At 39.4% G+C, this 9,318-nt stretch overlaps 1 pseudogene; it reads right to left on the bottom strand.

Moving 5' to 3' along the window:
- Window positions 1-295: 295 nt before the first annotated feature.
- On the bottom strand, window positions 296-986 carry LOC149219300 (replication protein A 32 kDa subunit B pseudogene; annotated as a pseudogene).
- Between the last annotated feature and the right edge of the window lie 8,332 nt (window positions 987-9,318).

Consider the following 9,318-nt stretch of genomic DNA (forward strand, 5'->3'; position numbering starts at 1 on the left):
CAAGAAAAAAAATCGAAGTATGAGTCAATTTAGAACTAAAAAATTCACAAAAACTTGTGCACTCTGTCTCATTCTTGTATGATGAATTAAATGGTGGGTGCTTCATTTGATTGAACGTTGTAATGCTTCTCGGCCTTTGATTGAAGATTAAAGTCTTGTGCGATGTGTAGAGAGGTTCAAAGCTAGAACTGTTAAACACTTGATCGCATTTTTGCTGAGTGACAACCATGGGTTGAGTCGTTCTTGTTGTCAGTTGAAACCTATTGAAAATTGGTCTTGCTACACGCTACATGGTTCATGTTATGAGGATTGGAGCATTGAATTGTTTTTGTGTTGGCTCGTTACTCAATCCAGTTGGTGGTCCCATTGATCCAACCTTAGCAGATGGACTTGCTGAGTTGGGCTGAGTGGAACCAACCTGAACTTTCATATTGTAGAGATGCAAAAAAAAAAATGCATTCCAAGGAGTGAAACGTGACTTCATTAAAATTAGTTATAGGCCTTACATAGAAAGCATTGACAAGTTTCTTGTTCTGAAAGCTCCTTAAATGCCCATGGACACAAACATATGCACCATTGTGCACTTCAGCCATCTCTGCAGATTCCATTGCGTCATTAACCCATCGTTTCACTTCTAATCTCCTTGTACCGTCATCGAGATAAAACGACACATCAGTAACCCTCTCTTCCTTGTTGAAAACCATCCCAACAAGGGTGACATTGTTGACATCCACGCCATCTATTGTAAAATTCGAATTCTCATCTGAGAGCTTTTGGGTTGCCTGGCTTATCTATTTTACTGTCAGGAAAAGCGGTACCGGCACCTTCGTTAACTTGGGTGGCCTGAGAGGGCATAAAGCCGCCTCCGGAGAATAGAGAGCCTCCATCCAATTGACTTTGCATGCCAAACATCTTTAATCTCTACTCTGTCACTCCCCACGGAGAAAAAGAAGAAATTTACAATGTAAAATAATAACAGGAACAACTAATATAATGACCGTGAGATCGTGTGCTCGGAGCTCTGCATAAATCCATGTTTTAGAAGTTCATTGGTCAAGTATCAATGTTTTTTTAAAGGTCATGGCCTAGCATGTTGAATTTTAGAGTGTGGAAGATTAAGGTTGCAAATGAGCAGGCGAGCACAGGAACAAGGTTGTGAAATGAATATTTTCTTGATTGAGTCGTGGAGCATCGAAGTGGTGCGTTTGAACCCTCTGCGTTGAATATCGTGAATGGTATGTTGTTCATTCAATGGTATCTCCTTTCTTGAAGACCGAAATGGTAGGAGTTTAAATTCATTGAAGCCCTTTTTTATAGTTGGCACATATATAAAGTGCTTTGATACTTCGAGTTAAAGTGAGTGCATGTTTTATCAATACCATGAAATTTGAATAAATAAATATCACACTGAGCATGATGGATTACTCAGAGGCTCTTACTGAAAAGTAAAAGACAATCGATTATTCATACATCATCAAAACTACTTCTTATAAGTTCTACAAAATTGGCAAATGTAAGGTGCTTCTTATGTGCTTTCAGCTTTGCAGTTTATGAGATTATGTACAAGTTTGTAAGCCACATTTTATGTGAAAAATTGGGCTAGAATGGGAAAGGACTGGTGCAGCCAATATCTTGTGTGGTGAAATTCTTATTTATGGACATCATGTTTAGTTTAGCAGAAGAATTATAGCATATGTGGTTTTCGATATTTGAACTAATTTGGAGATTGGAGACCATTGAGAGCTTCTTTGTCTTAGCATTGTATTAGAGTTTGGAGTGCGTTGAGGTCCTCATTGTTTTACTATTTTTTTTGAGTTTAAAATGGCTCCAATTGGTGCAATATTAGAGTTACTGGACAATCTAATACTCTCTACTATGGATAATACAGTCAAAATCAGCAAGGATTTTCTCACCGATATTCATAGTTGTTTACAAGATGTACATGAAAAGATTGATTTTTTACAGCTTGAATCTCAGCTTCAGCAAGAAGAATTAAAACAGAGGAATCATCATTCTGAACCTGTTTCTGTTTAGAACATTGAGACAGCAACCCATCAACAGCAAGTCAATATTGTTACAGTTCATTCAAATTTAGTACCCAATAAAGCAGCAGTTGTACATGCAGATACAAAAATTCAGTCTGCACTTCCCAAGTCGATCATCAGACCTTCGGAAGAGCTTGTCCATAACAAACACATAACTAGTCTTGGATATGAAAAGAACTTGTCCTTTCATATTCTAGACTACTCAAAGCCCATTCAGTTTCAAAGTGCCGGATTCATTCATGACAGTTCACCTGCTCCTCATGACAGTTCACCTTCAGCTATTTCAGATTCTGGTTCTCTTCCATAGCCACAACAGATTGTGAAATGCCAACACTGTGACCGAGTTGGCCATATGAAAGATCACTATTTTTATATTCATCCATGTAAGCATTGTCATAAAACCAGTCATTCTTCAAATAGATGCTTCAGAAACAAACCTCATGCAAGAACAAAGATTCATCTTGGATGGATCACTTCTTGGAAATGGGCATCAACAACGAAGAAGATATTTCAATCACATGTCAGAACTTGTTCAAGAGTATTGAACAGTCTTGCACTTGAGTTTTCTCCATCATCTCACCTTGTATCTGACAGGGGGGGAAATGATGGTCATCTACAAGCTTCAAAGCCACATCAAGCGAGCCTGAGCCACAACCTGCCACACCAGTTTCAGAGTTGTAGCCAGAGACAAAGATTCCCTTGAGCATGCCTTCAGTTGGTAATGCCTCATCAAAGAATTTGGGACACTTACTCTAGCATAAGACTTTAGTTTCTTGCCAGTTTCGGAAGAGTTCCAGCAATAGAATTGGGGACACTTCCTCTAGCAGAAGACTTCATCTTCTTTCCAGTTCTGGAAGAGTTCCAGGAATTGCATTAAGCATTCCAGAGTTATTGGTCATCCTTAAACCATCACAAGTTGAGACTTCCCTTTTCAGGTTGAAGTTCTCCCTTTTATGCAGGGTGAGACCTCCCTTTATTGGTTGAAGGTTTCCCTCTTCAAAACATTGGGAGAACTTCCTCTAGCAGAAGACTTGAGCTTCATGCCAGACTTGGAAGAGTTCTAGGAACTGCACTAAACGTTCTAGTGTTGGTGGCCATCCTTAAACCATCTCCCTTTATACCAACATTTCAGAGAGCACATTCAACCTAGTGCTGCCATGCATTTTTTGCACATTTTGTATTACAACTCTCTTCCTGGACTCATACATAACCCTTCGGATTAAGGGGGGGACTGTTGGACACCTAATCCTCTATGGGTTAGTGTGGAAGCTGAATAGACTAAGGAAGTCCAAGAGACCTTGGGATTTGGAACCCAACGGTCACACCATGTGTGTGTTTATCAGAAACAGGAAAGGACAGGACGAAAATGTACCTAAGCTAACAACAAAAATAAAATGAATCCTAACCTACTCAGGAGGTAACCACCACGTGGTGGCTATTGGTAGTATCTCTTAAGGTGTTGGCCATTGATAGGGAGTTTTTCAGTTTCTCCGTGTAAAGTTTTCAATCTGTAAGTTCCCTGACCAATTTTTTCCACAACTTGGAATGGGCCCAACCATAAGTGTTGGAATTTCGTGTGTTTACCTTTTGATTCATTCAACTTGTCCCATTTCAGGACTAGCTCTCCTACTTGGTAATCTTTATCTCCTACCGGATGGTGATCAAACCATCTCTTTACAATCATTTGGTGATTTCTGAATTTATTTCTGGCTTTATCTCTCAATTCCTCCAACCTCATCAGTTGGTTGATCCTTTCTTGAAGTAAGGCTGAAGGGGTCCCTCTTGAAGCTTGGGAGAGTTGTAAAGAGGGAAGGGTAATGTTGGGAGACTGGACACCTTCCTTTCCATAGACGAGGAAGTATGGGGAGTTTCCTAATGCTACTTTTGGGGTGACCCTATCGGTCCAAATGGAATTTGTTAGAGCATTGTGCTAGTTCCTCTAGTTTTCGGTGACAGATTTAAGGATTATGTGGATGAGATTTTTATTTGAGGACTCTGCAACTCCATTTCCCTGGGGCTAGTAATTTGATGCATACCTTATGTGAATTGATTTATCAATAGAAAAATCAGTCAATTTCAATGATGAAAAGTAAGAAGCATTGTCAAATATGAGAGCATCAGGGATGCCAAACCTATTGATAATAAATTTCTCAAGAAACAATATTACCTCCTCTTCGTTTACCTTCCGAAGCGGGATGGCTTTTTTTAGGCCCTGCAGTAAGCCTTCGTATTCTGCCATGTTGTTGGTGCATGCGAACTCCAACTGGATAGCCATCAGATGTTGGTTCCCTTACGGGTCAATGAGAATGCTCCCAGCACCTGTACCTTCAAGGTAGTTAGAGCCATCAAAATAGAGTGTCCAAAATATAGAGTCTAATGTTACATCAATTGAACTGTTTCCTACGAAATTAGTTCTATCATCTACTATATTACAGGGTGGTTCATCAGTTGGACTACAGGGGAGAGCTTCCAGCTGTGTGTTTATTGCAATTTCTTCAATGTTTCTACATGGAATTCTCCAAAACAGGTTTCCGTGGCACAAACATTGAAACTATAATTCCCGGGGATAGAGTTTGTAAACATTATAGGTTCATTGAGGCTGTTTAATTCCGTCACCACATACTTCATGTATCTTTCTCGATCAACTCTCAGCATATCACCCTTCCCCTTCTGAGGCAACAAGAGGTGGGACCAATCAGTTGAGAAATATCCATTCAGTTTTGTTGACCAGTCCCTACTAAGCAGCATTCCATAAGCCTCGGGTATGTCGACTACCACTATGTCAATGACTTGTGAGTACTGTGGTTTGGCAGCCATCCGAATCAACACATCTTTCAATTCCCCAATTACTTTCACATTCATTCTGTCCAATTGCATAATTCAAGTTCTAGTTTTCTTGGGTATCGCATGAAGTCTTTTAGCAACAGCGTAAGGCATAACAGTGGATGAGGCACCAGAATCTACCAGGCAATTGTGTATATTCATATTGAATATTTCAAATGTGATAAGGAAAGGTGGAGTCACAGATTTTGATTTCCTTCCTATCATGGCTGCACTGACATCTTGGGGGGTTCGATTCATTTTTTACAGAGTGGATTCCATAATTGATGGTGTTTGGGTTGTACTGGAGGTACTGACAGGTCTGGACACCGACTTCTTGGTTTGGTTGTTCGGGATGGTGGGAGTTTTGCAGTTCTGCTCATTCATAGCTTTCAAGAGCAAATTTCTTTGCTGCGTTAATTTTAGCAAATCAAAGTATGTGATATTAGCCCTAGATTTCTTAAGATCATCCACAATGTTGTAATCAATGTTATAAACAGGGTAGGGCAGTGTAAACATACTGGTTTTGTCGCTTTTAGGTGGGAGTTTACCATTTTTAGTCACCTTCGTTGTAGTCAGAGATATATTTTCCTTCTTTGGATAGTTTGCAACTGGAGTGCTTTTGGACTCACCACTAGGTCTACCCTTCTCGACAGGAGCTTTGGGAGCGGATGCTTTCAAAGGGTGAACATCTTTCTTTATCTGGTCTACAAGCTTCATCACGTCTGCAAGTAGCCCTTTACTTCATGTGTGGATTTCATTAATGTGGATTTCTATCGTACTATCTCCTTCATCGTCATCGTTTTCATTTGTATATAAATCCCACAATACATTGATTTGATATTCTTCATCCAAGGGCTCTTCTACTTGGTATTCTTCCTCATTTTCTTGTTTTGGATCCAGCTCCACTATAGGTTCTTCTTTGTTAAGGAGTGATCCCATAAGATCCAACTCTTCCATATTTAAATTCCCTTCATTGGGTGGAGCAGGAAATGCAAGTTGACCATGACCACCTTCTATCTTCTTACGATAGAAAGGTTTGAAAGGTTTTCTGTTGTTATAATCTCCTCCATTCCCGCTAGTACTCTCTCCAGAATTCCTTTTCATATTGATGATTGTGTTTGTCAGTTTCTTAATGATCTGATGCAAAACTTCCACATCTGTGGTGTCCCTTTCTTTGTCCTCAGTTGCTTTGTTATCACTCCCATTATTCTTCTTGGATGATTGAGAGGCTTTCTTTCCTTCGATCGTATGATGACATGTTGTGAGACTGATCATTTCATTCTCGAATTTTATTGCTTCATCGATAGCACCTTGTAAGGTTTGTGCGTTACTTCTCTTGACCCACATCGCAGTAGGGACAGGGAGAGCAGTGATGTAGAATTCCATGAGCACCTCACCAGTAGGTCTAGCATTTGTCGGGATTCTGTTGAACAAAGTGTTGAAACGGATGTTAAAATCCTTGACCTTTTCTTTGGCTTCCATTTTTAAACAGGATAGTTCTAAAACTAAGGCCGCAGGTGTTTCGTCATCGCCAAACTTGTCTAAAAAGGCCAGCTGAAAGGCACCCCATGAGGTGATCGATCCTATTCTCAAGCTAAAGCACCATGTGGAGGCCGCATCAATCAGAGTAAAAGGGAATAAGTGACATATAACGTCTTCATCGGCTACCCCCAACATGCGCATGGCTAGGAAGAAAGAGTGAATATGATTATCAGCAGTGTCTCCCTACTCAGGGTCAAATTTAGGCAACACTCTTTCTGCATTCTTGGGTAAGGCATGTTGTTGTCCAGGCACTGCTACGACATCCTGTGCAAGCCAGGGAGGGAGTGCTCCCGGAGGAGGTGGAGGTTGATTCCCACCTAGAGGAGGTGGTAGAGGTTGATTCCCACCCGGAGGGGGAACATTAGCCATATTATGGATATGGAGGTTCTGGTTGAGGGCTTCTTCGAGGCATTCTTTGCTAGGATTTCCCAAATCGAACCAGGGATTACCTTTAGAGGGGAAATCCTCAAGAATTTCTTCCCAAGGAGTGTCGATAATTTGCAAAGAGTCTAGCACAATATCTTCAAGAGAAGGGGCTGCAGATGTCTCTTCGCTTATGGGAAGGATCCTTGGCTTTCTTTTAGCTGTCAGAGGTAAGGAATGGAAGATGGGAAGCTGAGATAGGGAGCGAGCGTAGGCACGAGTAAGTACTTTGATTGGTTGTTCCTGAGTGATAGGATACTCCCACAATCTCTCTTCTATGGGTGACCTAGACACGGGACTGAGAGGGATCTCTGTTTCTTCGAAATGAGACTCTTCCCAATGGGTGGAATGATCTTTTCGACCTTTACGATCCATACATTAATATTTTTGAATCCACGCGTGGCATTTATAGATGAAATCTTAAAAAGCTGTGGACATCGGTTCAGGCCCTCCTTCTAACGCCAATTTGTTGACATGATGAATTTTCACTATACCAACAAGGGAAATTAACTCGATCATAGACCCCAATTAGATCTGTTTTTGTTTGGGGTGGCTAGCTCCAACGGGTTTTAAAGGATCCCGTAAACTGTTAAAGTTGTTGAGAGATTGCTTCTTGGAGGAAGACTTCCATTAAATCAACAAAAGAAACAACTAACCTATATGTATCAAATCCTATCTACCCTACTTCTCACTACTTAAGCTAGTCCTAACTATCCTAATCTATCTTGCAGGAGCATAACAAAAGAGGTTAAACATCATATATGGATTCCAAGTCCAAATGAATCAGTTACTGGTTCACATAAGAACAAGGCTGTATTAAATCCTAATTGCAATCTAATTACTTATACAAGAATACACATTCCTTTCCATACAAATAACACTTGCAACTGATGTTTAACAAAGTTTCGAATCAACAACCTTTCATGAGTTAAGCATGATATTGAATTATATTCGAATAACCAGGAATAACCATGAACTGTATGTTATCAATATGCACAAAGCAAAACACATTTATATTTATGCCAGCAACAACACTCTGATTCTAAACACATGAAAGCAGAGAAAAATAAATTTGAAACAAAAAGGCTCCTTCTTGACCTAAACAGTCTTCTTTATTCACAATAAATCAAAAGCTGTTTTGCCCAAAAAAAGTCCTCCCCTCATCTTCGGAGGTAATACTTATGCAGAAGGAACTGACCCTCGGTCTTCCCCTGACTTTTCACCTCCCTCCTCTTTTCAATATACAAATTAAAATATATAGGCGTAGAATCGATCGGTGAAACGACTGACACGTAAAGGCCACATCTGCTGGAGCGTTTCATTTCCTCGAGAAATGAATAGATGCTGATTGAAAGGAGGAGGTATGTGTGTCATTTCTTCATGATAAGGCCTGAGACCGCATAACCTTCGGAACACACAAGTAACACATGGAAACATGACCGCCAACGCCTAAAGCCGGATCTTTAAATAGAACACACCTGCATATATAAACTCTTCGGATCCGCTCATGCATCTTTTTCCTAGAGCCATACTTGATGCTTATGCATCCGTTCTTCGACCTTGCTTTCCTTCTCTCGGTCCTCGCCTGCAACGATAACCAAGATCAGCTATGCTTATGACAATATGATATAAATGCTTAAAAACACAAATCTTGCCTTCATTATTATGTTTATAATATCACAAGGAACAAGTGTGAAAGAATCAACCCCTTGGTTTTTAATTCATGCATTGATTAAGTTCCGCGAGCGTAAATCCGATTTACATTGAAAACCGTCGCGTAACACAAAATCGAATCCAAAATCCAGACTTGAAATATTATAAACAGGAACCCATACCCTATCTGGTCTGCGAAACACTATCGTATCGCATCGTTTCAGTGGAGAGGAATCAGGCTTATTGGACTGCTGAACTTCGATATTGCGATGTCAAGCCGGACCCGACAATATATATGTTGTGGTTAATAGTCTCGGAGGGTCCGCAATGCAGACTCTTCTAAAGATATTATATAGCTTAGAGAATGAAATTTTCCCTCCAAAAAGTTTCACCAAAATATTTCCTTCCAAAAATTTTGTTTCATGTATTTCCATTCATTATTTTATCCTACAATTTATTGAAAAATGTTAACTAAATTTTTTTATGAAATAAATCTTTAAATTTAAAATTATAAACTAAAACCTTTACCTCAATTATTTTAATAGTTAAACTATAGAATATTTACTAAACAATTGAATGTTTTTTTTTAAATACCTTCTAAAACAAATTAATCCCACATTCAATGCGCTGTAAAACAATTCCATAATATTCACTTTATCATGGTTTCCTATATCACCATAAAAAAGTTAACATGTTAATTTTTTTAAAAACAAATTAATCCCACATTTACCGTACGGTAAAATATGTCCGTAATTTCACCTATATAATAAATTTCATTATCACTATTACTCACATCACATCAAGGTTTTCCGAGGTTCGTTGAAAGACTTGG

Source organism: Pinus tabuliformis, chromosome Q (genome assembly GCF_031772625.1).
Source record: "Pinus tabuliformis cultivar Carrire ecotype Pingquan chromosome Q, CPIR1, whole genome shotgun sequence".
In the NCBI taxonomy this organism is placed as follows: domain Eukaryota; kingdom Viridiplantae; phylum Streptophyta; class Pinopsida; order Pinales; family Pinaceae; genus Pinus; species Pinus tabuliformis.